The 15,194-nt window shown below is 44.8% G+C and overlaps 2 protein-coding genes across 7 annotated transcripts in view; one reads left to right on the forward strand and one right to left on the reverse strand.

The window, feature by feature from the left end:
- The window catches only part of LOC118416885 (creatine kinase, flagellar-like), a 778,750-nt gene that overhangs the window by 428,881 nt on the left and 334,675 nt on the right, over positions 1-15,194 (reverse strand).
- LOC118416888 (uromodulin-like) overlaps positions 1-15,194 on the forward strand; it is a 59,376-nt gene that overhangs the window by 27,825 nt on the left and 16,357 nt on the right. For 3 of the 6 annotated variants that reach the window (XR_004831275.1, XR_004831276.1, XM_035822166.1), the window contains exon 1: positions 9,975-10,401. The exons of 1 other annotated variant lie outside the window; for it this stretch is intronic. The gene's annotated coding sequence lies outside the window, so the exon portion shown is untranslated. Of the gene's footprint in view, positions 1-1,259; positions 1,471-9,972; positions 10,402-15,194 lie in introns of those variants that run through there. 2 more of the 6 variants (XM_035822167.1, XR_004831277.1) reach the window with 2 other exon arrangements.

The raw sequence follows: 15,194 nt of genomic DNA on the forward strand, positions 1-15,194 counted from the left end.
AGTGTCTTGTTTCAGTTTCTCTCGTTGTGCTGCCACGGCTCTTCTGATGTGTGGGGGATCTCTAGTTCCCACATTTACCATTTACTCAAACATTTATTGTTGTCTCATAGATATGGTAGAAGACTGCATTATCTGCCTGTAAATATAAGTTTTATACCAACGTTTATACTCATCATGTTACTGGGTATCAAAGTATTTCCAGAAAGTAAATCCACCAGGAGTCTATTTCGCACCCTTACGTCTGAACACCCTGGAAGAATTGCAAAGGAAATGGCTTATGCAGTTCAATCCTGATAAGTGCTATATCATACACATAACGAACAAACGCACACCAAATGTGTCTCATTACCAGTTTTGTGGTCAGACATTAGAAACCACAAAAAAACAACCACACCTAGGTGTTACGTTAACAACTGGGCTGAAGTGGGGTGTCCATGTTAATGAAATAATAACCTAGGCTAAGCAGACATTGGGAGTGATCAAACGCAACTTGTGGGCATGCCCAGCCAGGGTAGAATGACTTGCATACACGTCACTAGTAAGACCTAACCTTGAATATACCGCTACAGTATTGAACCCGTATACAAAGAAAGACAAAGATAAACTTGAAAGGGTACAGAACCAAGCTGCCCGATTCTGCACAAACAACTATAACAGGGATTCTAGTGTTACCAAAATGAAAACAGATTTGCAGTGGAAGTCACTTGAAGACAGAAGGAAAATGTCCAGACTTTGCATGATGTACAAAATGACCAATAAACTGGTGGACGTACCGACTGATAAGTATCTAATACCGGCTGAACAAAGAACAAGAAACAGCAGTGACTTCAAGTACCAGAGTTACCAACCTAGAATTGATGTGTTCAAAAATTCGTACTTTCCCAGAACTATCGTAGAGTGGAATTCGTTATCACCAAGTACAGTAGGGACATCTTCTTTTGGTAGTTTTAAAGAACACTTGCAGATAGATGTGCAAAAGTTAGGTGTGACAGGTTGTTCGTTGTAACATAACCAACTGCTGCTGCGCCGCGTGCCTGCGAAGCTGGTGTGTTACGCTGAACGGCGGTTTTACCGGCTATTTACATATAGATACAGATACAGATACAGATGTTGTTCCGCACAAGTTGTCAATGAGTCATTTGGTGGCACATGTAGTGGTGCACGAGACCGCTAGATGTCGTTAATGTACCTGCACGATAAGCGACCTTGTGTACAACCGGTTTTTCAACTTAAAGTTTTATAGAAGGTCGGTTGCCGCCATGTTCCTTCTAACTGATCAATGTTTTTGGCAACTTGTGAAGTGTTGACTATGGATAGGTTATTTCCTTCGCCAGTTAGAGATTTACCATGTGCTCTGGACGACAAGCGATGCATGGATTATGGGTGACGTGTGGAGGTCATCTCCGACTTAGGAATACGTCCGGTGACTTGGACAGAAAACTTGCTTCAAGAGAGCAGAGAACAACAATGGTGCGTGTTGTAGTTCTTTACAATTGGTTCTATAAATGTGGAGGCTGGAATGTCTCTTTTAATTCAGCTGTGCTACAACAGAAGTTGACTGATGTATAGCATATCTAATGGGTTAAAGTTTGAGCGTTAGTCCCTTGTTTTATGTGTGATGTAGCTGTTCTATTCTAGTTCCCTGAAGGGGAAATCTTACATCAAACCTTCACTTGGTACATTATACAGCCCTAACCTGGCTGGAGATTTTCTTCTAGACACGACCATTTTGGAACCTCTGTGTGTGGACTGCTTACTAGTCTTTACCGGAGCACGTCTTTTCAATACGGATGTGTTTGGTACATTCTGTGGATGAGCTTTTAAACAGCCTGTGTTCGAATGTTCATGAGATGTCAAATGATAAACAACATTTAGCTGATCTGGCCTAACCATTTACAACTGTTCTAATATATTTACCTTATTGTCTGAAATTGAAGAACATTGTTTAAAAATGGGATCCAATTTCCTTCCAAAGGCGAACTTCTATATATAAAATGTTCCCTGCTGATATTTCGCTGGTAAGAAAACAAATCTGTTAACGAGCAAGTTTCCAGGTGATCGAACATCATCGCTTCGCAAACAGCTGCCGACAGGTCGGATAACTCCGTGACCTTTTCACGCATGAATAGATCGCAGCAGACATTTTACCGCCTCCAAACTGTGAGATCGGTTGGAGGCCTGTCTAACTGCCACTTGTGTAAAAAATTTGTGGCACCTAGGGATCCTAAAGGAATTTTAGAAACTGATTTAAGAAGAAAGGTGTCTGTAACAAGGGTGTGCAACATTTCAAGGAAACTACACTCAGCACAAAAAGTTTGGAATATCAACTTCGGTTGATCATATTTCTGTTGTTTCTGCATCAATTTCAATATATTATATATCAATAGAAAGCTTGCATGATTTTCGTTCCAATGGTATGAAACTCATTATCATTGTTAACTCATGGAACATACACTAGGCCTGCTAACGTGAGTGGGTCACGAAAAAAAAGTGCCCAAATCCCCCCGTTTTTGTTCAAAACTGTATCGTCCGGTTGTTATGGCCGCGGGTGACAATGATTCAATCATTCCCTTTTTCACCTAACGTTTGGTATACAGAACATCTAAGTTTCTTTTTGGCATATCTGAGTAGAGTATTTTATGAGTGTAAATTCATGGAACGAGCACCAGGCCTGCTTACGTAAAGGGGGTCCTAAAGATAAAGTGTCAAAATTACCCTTCTAAAGAGTAAAGTCAATCACTCCATTCTGCTCATTTTCTTCCGTCGGTATTGACTTGTGAATGAAGGCAAGTTGAATAAACAGGACATGTCAATCAAAGCTACTGTTACTCTTTATTCAAGCAAAAAATCTGAACCATGGCAAAAGGTGATCAATCGAGTGCTAGCCATAAGCCATAGGAAGGCTATTCCCTAAGACTGTACTCCAGCATCCAATGGTCCTTTCTCTGTGTGGACTGCAGCTGGTGTTGTCATCTTGCAGAATGGCATTTGGTCCAATATTGAAGAGGTAGGATTTTGCTACTGGATGGAGGATGGTGTCCCTATATCTCACCACATTGAAGTTGCCTGGAATGATGACGAGTCTTGTTTTTCCTATGGCGGTTATACCGCCCTACACCATGACGCTGCCTCCACCACCAAATGCCAAAAGTTACTCTTGTCGTGTCAGCGTGCGGTTCTCCTTGCCGCATCCGCGCTTTGATTTGTACATCCGACTATCGAAGGGGCAGATATACTCTACTCTAAGCGTGCTAAAACCTTGTATGTTCCGTATACCAAGTGTGAGGTGAAAAAATGATTGATTGAACCAGTGACACACGCGCCAATATCAACAGTACGGTACAATGTTGAACAGAAGCAGGGGAATTTGGGCACTTTTTTTTCGTGACCCACTCATGTAAGCAGGCCTTGTGCTCGTTTAATCTGTTTACCATCATGATAATTTGATACCATAGGAAAGAAAATCACACAAGCTTTGTATTGATATATAATACATTGAAATTGATCCATAAATAACGGAAATATGATATACCAAAGTTGATATTCCAAACTTTTTGTGCCGAGTGTAGAAACAGGCAAAGCACCCACTACCCGAGTGGGTTCTTTCGTGAAAGTTTTCCAACCTTGTGATCATACGTTAACCATTATTGAAAGTGTTTCTCTCAGGCGTTATGGCACAGAAACGGACACTCACATTACGCACCCACCTTATAAATCTAGTTTCAAAGTCGGTGTGGAAATTATTCCTTATGGTGTATAAATGTGACGTTTGCGGGGATTTTACACTTATATGCAATAAGATATAGTACGTACATACGTAACAAATTTGCAATACTACCTTGGAGTCAGACGGGTCGTAGCAATGTAGCAGTTATAGAAGAGTTGAATAGACGCACACTAAAATAGCTCGACAACGTGAGAAAACATTTTGTAAACTAATGAGAATCATTAGACTTTCGTTGAAAGTGTCTAAAGTTGTTGAAATAGATACAAAGGAAAATGTTAAACGTTATTGTATAAACCTGATAAGATTGACATGAAATCCTTGGAAAGTTTGGGTTAAACAGATTTTATTTTTCTTCAGGGCGTCAGGAGCATGGTACGATCAAGTAGTTGGTAAAAGTGAGATTTATGAAAGTCTTTAAAAAGGAAGAAAAAGCAGGCAATTTAATCATAGGAAAACAAGGTTGCAACTAAATAGATAATATTGCACTATCAAAGAATAATTTTCAACAGAAACTTTCATACGGACGACATGCTTTGAGGTAACAAAAGACCATTTTTCTCTTTTTTAGGATGTCCAAAGTCAGAAAATGCAATATAAATGGTGATTTTGGAATATTCAGCATATCTTGTAGATACTTGTTAGCCCAAGGAAGTTACTAACCACAAATCTCCCACCATTTTCTACGTGGCATAAGGTATCATAAAGCTGACCAAGGAGTTTATCCGGCCAACCTAATCTCCGGATAAACTTCAGGGCCCACAAGAGCCAGCTCTTCGGCACGAACTGTAACATACCCCGAGGAAATTCTGCCTCAGCCCCGCCTCCACCCCGAAGGCCCTCTTAGTTGGAATCAGTCAGGCGAAATCACCGGGATGAGCTTAGCTGGCCGGCGGGGATAGAAGCTCACCCTGCCGAGGACTCCCCGTCTGGAACCCCGGGGAATGGCTAGAAGGCTTGGTTAGGTGATAGGGTGGGTTTTAAGTTGAAAACTAAATTTGTCCAGATTTTAGTTCGGCTTTCGGTTTCAATGGTTGAGGTGAATAAGTCTTCTCTGAATTCGTGTTTGTTAGTCGCATAAAATCAAACGCATCTGAAGTTTTGCTATATATGTGTCCATTATATCCGTGCGCGCGCGTGTGTGTCTGTGTGTATCTGTGTGTGTGTGATTATGTGTGTGTATGCGTGTGTTCATGTGTGTGTGTGTGTGCATGTGTGTTTGTGTGCATGCATGTGTGTATGTGTAAGTGTCTGTGCATGTCTGTGCATGTGTGTGCATGTGTGTGTGTGTGTTTGTGTGTGTGTGTGCATGTGTGTGCATGTGTGTGTCCGTGTCTGCGTCTGTGCGTTTCTGTGTGTCGCTGTGGTCCATCGGTGGCTAAACGAAAACATAAACTTCAATCACAATTGTACGAAAGTCAGAAAATTTCCCTCTTGGTTAGTAGGCGGGGACTGGGAGCTGATTTTAGAAAATATTGTTTTTCCTCAGGGAGTAACGTTTTTGTTTAGCCAGGGATAAACTTTTGTTGGAACACGCAGGCCGGGCTAATCATGCTGACCATTCCATGCTTAGGCCTAGGTCCCAATTCCCAACCCGGCCCGGCCAGGAAACTAAAAATATATCTCATGGTTTGTGAGATGTTGTGAAAATTTGATGGGTCAACTATTGTGTTGGAAAATATTACCTATACAAAAATATACTATACTATATACTATACTATACTGTATTGTACTATACCACACTATTATAATAGTATACTCTACTATACTAATTTCTATCGGTTCTATAATCGTAAATCAAGTAATGTCGAGTCAGTTTTCTCCCAAATCACATTTATTTAGAGAAGCATCGCGTCTCTTTAGTGCTGTTGGTTTGTGAGACTTGTAATAACATGACCTTGAATGTTTTCAACTAAAGAAATCCACGTTAAAAAAGATCTCACATGCTTGGTTGATTCTCGTTATGGTTCTAAAAGCGAATCTTTCACAACAATACCGACATTATCACACACGAGCACCATCTTAACTCCGTTCTTGTTCAGGACATCTCCCTTCTGCACACCTGGTTTTCAGCTCACCGAGCATTCGTATAGAACACTCGGGCCTGTATGTACCCGGGGTCCTTGGTTGCCGTCACTGTCATTCTTTGTGGCTTAGAAATATGACCCTAAGAATTACGTTAGATTTGCCCTGAACTCGATGTTTCAACACAAACCAACGTTAAGATGAAGGAGGCAAACTTTTGCTACCCAGTTTTAACCTTCATTACCCCGGACTCAATAAAGGAGTGTATTTTTGTATTCTTCAATGCGTGGTATTAAAAGGGCAACGCCTGACTCGTTTACAAAAGGCGTTAACATCTATCCAAGTCTCATCTTTATAAGGTAGTGTAGGGCTAACCTTGGTGCCACTCGATTTCCGCTGGGGCTCCTTGCCCTGGCTGCACCGATTTTCACGGCACAGAATGCAAGGAGCCCCGATAGAAGTTGGATGGTACGATGAAACTCACAGCCTGATGACATTCGTCGTAAAACTGTCTTACGGTTGCAAGCACGCCGTGCAGGTGTCGTACCAAAGTCATCTATTTTGTTACGGAAATGCTGTCTTAGACCCATACGGGCGGCTGGTTCTGTCACAGGCTGCTTATGATCCGCCGTAAGTCCGACGTCGAAGCTCTGGAATATCCGTAGTTTGAGAAAAGACGATCCTTGATAAAGCATGGATACAATTGGCAGCGCTGTCAGTCCTTGACATTCAACTAAAATTGGATGAAATCCCTGCAATTGAGTTGACTTGGCCTCGTGCTGCCCAATTAAAAACGCATGAAACAAGTAACGGCTAGGTGCGACCATCTATGGTTAAGTCGTCGCGTCTGGTGATGAAGATCTCTAAAGGGAAATGTCACTTCATAAGAACAAAGGCGAGGTGCTTAATTTAAAATTCTGCGAGCTCTACATTACGAGGAGGCATGACCCTAGCATAAAATTAGCACCGCTGTCAGTCCTTGACATTCAACTAAAATTGGATGAAATCCCTGCAATTGAGTTGACTTGGCCTCGTGCTGCCCAATTTCTCCCAAAAGGCGTTAGTTTCCTGCAGGTACCCATCTGTACACCTAGCTGGAGTGAGGAAGGCTGTGCCTTTCCTAAGGACATTGTATCGAACCCGGGACTTCTGGCTCTTCTAGGTTCAGATCCCAACAGAACCATTTACGCCACACAAGACGCCACCATATTATAAATTTGAAGATGCTATATTTGAGACGCGTAAGAATTCCAAGTGTCAGAATGCTCAGCTGCTGTTAGCAATTTTACAAAAAAAAGTTATGGGAAAAACAGAATGATCAAAAAGCGATAAAGCTAATGAGCTGCATATCCTCAGTCAATCAAAATGTCACAGATGCCCCTAACGAAATACCGATGCCCCAACTAAAGGACATCTACCTTTTGTTCCCTCCGACCTCGCTCAACGCCTACGCCCAGTTCTCACGCTCGACGCTGCGACCAAGTGGCTTTCTTTCCACACGAAACTCGTAGTTTCCCCAAAACCTTTAGACGCAGAACTGTTGAAATAAACAAACCGGGGAATGGCGTGCATGAGAAGTTCACCGGCTCTAAATGTACTTGTGGCCATTTGGGCCTTCTACGGTCGACCTTGGGTATTCCAACAAGTTAACATGTGCGTTGCTCAATCTCTCCCCTCCTCGAAACGTGCCATGTACCCAGGTACCCCCTATGACGCGTAGGGAGAGGTGCTTATTTTAAAAGGAGACTCCATCATAAAGCCCGCACCCGTCTGTAGATGACACAAAAAAACAACAATGGAAGCGGCCAAACCTCGGTCACATACATATCACCTGAGTACAGTTCGAGTTGCATCCATGATGCGTCTGTGATGATTCTTTAATTAGTCTAAGGGTTTGTGTGTGTATGTGCGTGTGTTAATGTGTGTATTTGTATATCTGTGTGTGTTTAAACCAGTGTGTCTGTGTGTGTGTGTGTGTGTGTGTGTGTGTAAATGTACATTGTGTGCGTGTGTGTGTGTGAGTGCCTATGTGGTGTTTGTGTGTATATTTATGTTTCTATGTATCTAAACTCGGCACAAAAAGTTTGGAATATAAACTCTGGCTGATCATATTTCCGTTGTTTTTGCATCAATTTTAATGTGTTATATATCAATAGAAAGCGTGTGTGATTTCCTTTTATATGGTATCAAACTCCTCATGATTTTAAATTCGTGAAAAGAGCACCAGGGTTACTTACGTCAGTGGGTCACGAAAAAAATGTGCCCAAATTTCAATTTTTGTGTTCAACTCTGTATCATCCTGCTTGTATGGGTGTAACAGCGCGTAGCGCTTGTTGTGGTGTATGTATGGCTGCCACAGGAAAAACAAGGTTGGCTATCATCCCAGACAAGACAACCTCAATACCGTGAGATACAGGGACACCATTCTCCATTCAGTATTCAGTCGCAATGTCTTAACCCTTCAATATGGGGTCGAATGACATTCTGTAAGATTACACTGCCCGTCCACAGTCTGCATTGATCCTTGCTCTGTGTGACGGTCTAACACATGCAGAATTGCATTTGGTCCCCCACACACGCTGACGAGGTATGACATTGCGACTGCATGGAAAATGGTGTCCCTGTATCTCACAGCATTGAGGTTGTCTTGTCTGGGATGAGGGTGAACTTCGTTTTTCCTGTGGCAGCCATACATACACCACACCATGACACTGCCTCCACCAAGCGCTACGCGCTGTTACGCTCTATCCGTGCGACAGTCAGCGTGGCATTCTCCTTGCCGCCTCCACACCTCGATTCGGTCATCAACAGCCAAAAGGGCACACATACTCTTCTCAAATGTTAAAGATGAACTTGGATGCTCTGTATACCAAAGATTACGTGAAAAAAAGGGTAAATTGAATCATTGACACCCACACCCATACCAGCAGGATGATACAGAGTTGAACACAAAAATTGAAATTTGGGCACTTTTTTTTCGTGACCCACTGACGTAAGTAGCCCTGGTGCTCGTTCCAAGAATTTATAGCCATAAGGAGTTTGATACCATATGAAAGGAAATCACACACGCTTTCTATTGATATATAACACATTAAAATTGATGCAGAAACAACGGAAATATGATCAGCCAAATTTAATATTCCAAACTTTTTGTGCCGAGTTTATATCTGTGTGTGTGCATGTGAATGTGTTTTGTGTGTGGTTATTTTCGTCTTTAATTATTACTTTAACTATACTGTACTAGTTTGTATTGGTTCTGTAATCATATATCACGGATTTCGTGGTCTACCATCAAATAATGTGGACAATTTGTCTCCAAAATTACTTTTGTTCGAAAAGGGGTTGTTTCTCTTTAGTACTCGTGTTTGTGAGAGCATTAAAGGGGACGATCTTTCCAAGTTTTTACCAAAGTTCTCACATGCTTGGTTGAGTCTAAGCTCGACCTAAGCTCGCCGAACTGTCTGGTTGCCGTCACTAACATTCTTTGTGACCATGAAAAAGGCGCCCTTGGGGTAACGTTCCTAGATCATTTTTGCTAGCTGTCATGAAGATGGTCCTTGAAGAGACGTTTTAACACAAACCACCGTTAAGGAGGGGCAAATCTTTTGCTAACTTTTTTTTCTGTTCTTCATAACCACCGAGGTTCCGTAGACATGTGTGCTTTTTCTGTATATTCTAATCGCTCATAAAACAAGTTAACGCTTCATTCGTTAGCTTAACGCTTTGAGATCTGTTCAAATCAAATCTTTGTGCCAATATAGTGTATGGCATATCATTGCCTACCTTTCATTTTAAATGCTTGTTTAGGACTGATGTACCAAATGTAGAGTGATGTTTTCCATATACTTGTTTTGGATGGCCAGGCCGCGCTCTATCAAAATAAGTCCTTATCTCGTACACCTGTATCTCTGACACCTGTATCGAACGTTTTCGCTTCACAGGTATGATATAAAAAGCCATATCACAAAGGCTTCGAAATTTTATTAGAACAGAATAATCGTAAATAATAAATGTAGTAAATTATTATCCGCAAAATCTGTTTAACTCAGCAAACAGTGGGAATGGCGTGCATAGGAAGTTGATCGGCTCTAGATGTTCTAATGGCCAGTTGGACCTTCTACGGTCAGCTGACTCCTTTTGTAAGGTAGCACCCCTTATTGTGGCCAATTTCTGCTGCTTCCGACCCTCGCGAGAGCCTGGTAGTGACTAGCAACTGCTACCGCGTATCTGCTTGAGGGAACAATGATGTCACTCGGACCTGTCATTTTTAGTAGTTGTGATGTATCGTTTTTGTGGGGGAGGAGATACTAGTATACCCAGAACACCACATCTGATTGTCGACGAATACTCGGATTCCGTGACTGCCTCGAAGTGTGATGTATCTGGCTCCTCGGAATTCCCGTCAACACGTGGGAGACAGGAAGGGGAGGAGACTTGCAGACAGGCTAGAAAAGAAGGTCTGGCCTGCAGCTTGCGTCAGACCGCGGAGAGAAACCAGCTCAGAGACGTCCCTGCACCGAAGTCTTCATCAACCGCCCCCGGACAGATAGTGCGTGCGCCGTCGGTGGGAAGGACCGACGCTTATCCGAGCAGCAACCGTTGCCAGCACGTCGGTTGCCAATCCCGCCAGGAAAGCCAAGCAACACACAACTGTGAGTAAAGACCGTGTACCGCGACGTCATATGTTTTCTATCGGCACTGTTTTCCGTGGTTATTTTCATTCTGTTCTTATATTTGAAGTTAATCGTGCTTATTCCTACTACTTTTGCTTCTCTCGTGGTTTAGCTACCCGCACTACGATTTTCTATCAAGACTTTGTTTTTCTTTTATTTGGTTTTACATCCTTCGGATCCAGTGAATATACAATGCAGAAACCAAATTTTATCTCAGATTTAAAAGTGTCCAATACATGTTTACTGTCTAGAGTACGTAGCCAGACACGGAAAACGCGATCCAAGATGGTCTGGCACTACAGAAAAGACGTAACTTGTTGACTTTCACGGTCACCGATTGGCTGTGGCCACATGGCGCTGTTTCCTCACGTACTGATCGGGAGAAAACGTATTTTAACTGTCTCCACGGCTGACGATAGCCAACTCTACGGTGGGTGGTGCCCTTAGCTTCACGCACCGACCGGGAGAATAGGTATTTCCACGGCTGACGATAACCTACCCTACGGTGCATATCACGGGGCCTTTCCTGGCGACGTGAACAAGTCGGGCCTTGGAGGTTTTTTTCTAGGCTGCCGCCGTCGTGTGTCGTCCTGTCACGAAAAAAGGCGAGCTCCGACGATTGCCACGACCCACACACCACTGTGGCCACGTTGCAGTCGCACAGAAGGCGCGGCGAGGTGTGAGATGCACGGCAGAGCGCGTCGCGGCTTGGTGTCCGCCAACCTTAGGACAGGAGGAGATCGCGGTTTCCAACGCTGACGGTCGGCTTTGCAGGACGCGTCATGGCTTTTTTCTTTTTTTTTCTATTTGCTTTTGGACAGACAAGGACAATATCGCACCGCACTCAAGTTTTTTAAATTCATATTAACAGTGCCACATACATGATACAGACAGAAGATAAATGTAGTCTTTTACCTCCCCGACCGAAGTCAGGTACCCATTTTTACCGATCAAACTCAAGACCTATAGATTCCGAGTCGAACGCTCTACCAGTTACGCCACGCCCGACGCGGCTTGTTGTCCCGCGTCGCGACTTGTTTTCCCGCCAACCCATAGCCATAGAGGACCTGACGACATGGTAGTCTTCACACGGGCGCGTCGCGACTCGTTGTCCCGCCAAACCATAGCCATAGAGGACCTGACGACATGGTAGTCTTCTCACGGACGCGTCGCGACTTGTTTTCCCGCCAACCCATAGCCATAGAGGACCTGACGACATGGTAGTCTTCACACGGGCGCGTCGCGACTTGTTTTCCCGCCAACCCATAGCCATAGAGGACCTGACGACATGGTAGTCTTCACACGGGCGCGTCGCCGCTTGTTTTCCCGCCAACCCATAGCCATAGAGGACCTGACGACATGGTAGTCTTCACACGGACGCGTCACCGCTCGTTGTCCCGCCAACCCATAGCCATAGAGGACCTGATGAGATGGTAGTCTTCACACGGGCGCGTCGCCGCTCGTTGTCCCGCCAACCCATAGCCATAGAGGACCCGGCGAGATGGAAGTCTTCACACGGGCGCGTCGCCGCTCGTTTTCCCGCCAACCCATAGCCATAGAGGACCTGATGAGATGGTAGTCTTCACACGGGCGCGTCGCCGCTCGTTGTCCCGCCAACCCATAGCCATAGAGGACCTGACGACATGGTAGTCTTCTCACGGGCGCGTCGCCGCTCGTTGTCCCGCCAACCCATAGCCATAGAGGACCTGACGAGATGGTAGTCTTCACACGGGCGCGTCGCGACTTGTTGTCCCGCCAACCCATAGCCATAGAGGACCTGACGACATGGTAGTCTTCACACGGGCGCGTCGCCGCTCGTTTTCCCACCAACCAATAGCCATAGAGGACCTGACGAGATGGTAGTCTTCACACGGGCGCGTCGCGACTTGTTGTCCCGCCAACCCATAGCCATAGAGGACCTGACGACATGGTAGTCTTCACACGGGCGCGTCGCCGCTCGTTTTCCCGCCAACCCATAGCCATAGAGGACCCGGCGAGATGGTAGTCTTCACACGGGCGCGTCGCCGCTCGTTTTCCCGCCAACCCATAGCCATAGGCCATAGAGGACCTGACGACATGGTAGTCTTCACACGGGCGCGTCGCCGCTCGTTGTCCCGCCAACCCATAGCCATAGAGGACCTGACTACATGGTAGTCTTCACACGGGCGCGTCGCGCTCGTTTCCCACCAACCCATAGCCATAGAGGACCCGGCGACATGGTAGTCTTCACACGGGCGCGTCGCCGCTCGTTGTCCCGCCAACCCATAGCCATAGAGGACCTGAAGACATGGTAGTCTTCACACGGACGCGTCACCGCTCGTTTTTCCGCCAACCCATAGCCATAGAGGACCTGGCGAGATGGAAGTCTTCTCACGGACGCGTCGCGGATTTTCATAAAAATTCTGTCTATTTGTATCTATTTGAGCAAAGGAGATGTTGGCCAAATAATTGGCCGTCGGCGTATTGAGATATAGTCAATGCTATTCTAAATGAGGCGCGTGATCGCTCCTGACCGGGTTTCGCGTCGTTAAGAGGCGACACCTGGTCGGGAGCAGTCCACGTGCTCTCATTAACCACCTGTACATCCTGACCTGTGCATAGAACCTTTTATACGCCTAGAGCCTTGTATTCTCATATCTTGGCCGATCTACGCCGGAGAGGTCGGAAGGAGGTAGCTGGAGACCTTTAGAGAAGCAGAGAGACATGGGCGGAAGTGACTTGAGGGTGTTTAATTTTAAGTTGATGGTATAAAAGTACTAAGAGGGTATGGAAAGACAGGCCCATGAAGCTGGGAACCAAAGGGAAATTCACAATGCGTCTGAACCTTGTGAGGTTTTGTACGGTTCAGAAACTTATCAAGCAGCATCAAGAGAAATAGCTTGACACCATCCTGAGATGGAGACAACACATCTTGAACTGGGAACATGGAACATGGAAAGGAATCCCGTCTATTGTTGCGTTCGTCAAGCGCGGGTGAAGTGGCTAGGCCTTGTTTGTGCCTACAGGAGTAGGATTCATTTGGAAAGACACTGGATCGCAGGGATTGGAAAACTGTGGTAGCCCGCATGAAAGGTAGCTGGGATGTGGCGTAGAAGAAGATGTTGGGTGAGTTCAGGGCGGCCCGCCGAACATTCGCTGATCCAGCCGCGGACAAGATGATTGGTGTAGCATATGTCAGGCCGTCCCCGTTGCCGGGGATGTGTTGTACGAGAGACGTGAGAGGGTTAACGTTTGGGGAAGTAAGGGCACTAAAACACCCGCCCACCCGCCCCTTTTACCGCTCTCTTCTCGTAGACCGTTCAGTGACCCTTCGGTCGACACTCCGGACTTTTTTGCCCATACCTCAACCTTCTCCCGGTGTCTCGCCTGAGGTCACTGCAGATAATGTACTATTCTTTTTAAATCTGGAATATGTGATTACTTTGTTAAGCTATCTTTATGTTGTCACATGTACGTACCAAACTAACATGTTACCAAATACTTTGTAACATGGTCATAGACCACCCTTGTATTCGGCTGTTGGTGCGCTTGCGTATTTGTCTAGTTACCATAACTCGATGAATCTTTATGGCAGTTGATATAACGATAGGTGTTGAAAAATCAAGAAAAATGATTAGATTATTGCCCCCTAGCGATGTCCGATGGTACTGTAAAAGACCGAGAAGGGGTTGTACTAATAGCTCCATGGAGCCAGCTCCATGGAGCCAGCTCCATGGAGCCAGCTCCATGGAGCTATTAGTACAACCCTGCTCCCAACCTACCAGCTCCATAAAGCCAGCTCTATGAACTTTGAATACATACAATTGGTTCACGTCACCTTCAAAAGAAATTTATATTTCGCTTTGAATACATACAGTTAGTTCATGTCATCATAGGAAAAATCTTAGTCAGCTATAGAGCCGCCCTTGTAAACGAAAAACAAGTTTCATGGAGCCAGCTCTATGAACTTTGAATGTATACAATTGGTTCTCGTCACCACAGGAAAAAATCTTTATATAGTCCGCTATGGGGCCGCCCTTGTAAACGAAAAACAAGTTTCATGGAGCCAGCTCTATGAACTTTGAATGTATACGATTGGTTCTCGTCACCACAGGAAAAATCTTAGTCCGCCATGGGGCCGCCCTTGTAAACGAAAAACAAGTTTCATGGAGCCAGCTCTATGAACTTTGAATGTATACAATTGGTTCTCGTCACCACAGGAAAAAATCTTTATATAGTCCGCCATGGGGCCGCCCTTGTAAACGAAAAACAAGTTTCATGGAGCCAGCTCTACGAACTTTGAATGTATACATTTGGTTCTCGTCACCACAGGAAAAAAATATTTATATAGTCCGCTATGGGGCTATGGGGCCGCCCTTATAAACGAAAAACAAGTTTCATGGAGCCAGCTCTATGAACTTTGAATGTATACAATTGGTTCTCGTCACCACAGGAAAAAATATTCATATAGTCTGCTTTGGGGCCGCCATTGTAAACGAAAAATAAGTTTCATGGAGCCAGCTCTATGAACTTTGAATGTATACAATTGGTTCTCGTCACCACAGGAAAAATCTTAGTCCGCTATGCAACATTCTTCGTAGAGGTGGGTCATATCCATACATGTTTTTTATTGTTTGTTTTTCCGGCACTAGCATTGTCTGCCCGGGCCCCCTCCGGTATCAGTCGGTGAGCTGCTAGTTACAGGCTGTGACAAGCCACGGTGGGAGTTTCACGGTGGGCAAGCCGTAAAACGCTTTGTACCGATTAGCAGGGAGGTGTCGCATTCCTCAGTA

The sequence above is a fragment of the Branchiostoma floridae genome, chromosome 5, assembly GCF_000003815.2.
Source record: "Branchiostoma floridae strain S238N-H82 chromosome 5, Bfl_VNyyK, whole genome shotgun sequence".
Classification (NCBI taxonomy): Eukaryota; Metazoa; Chordata; class Leptocardii; order Amphioxiformes; family Branchiostomatidae; genus Branchiostoma; species Branchiostoma floridae.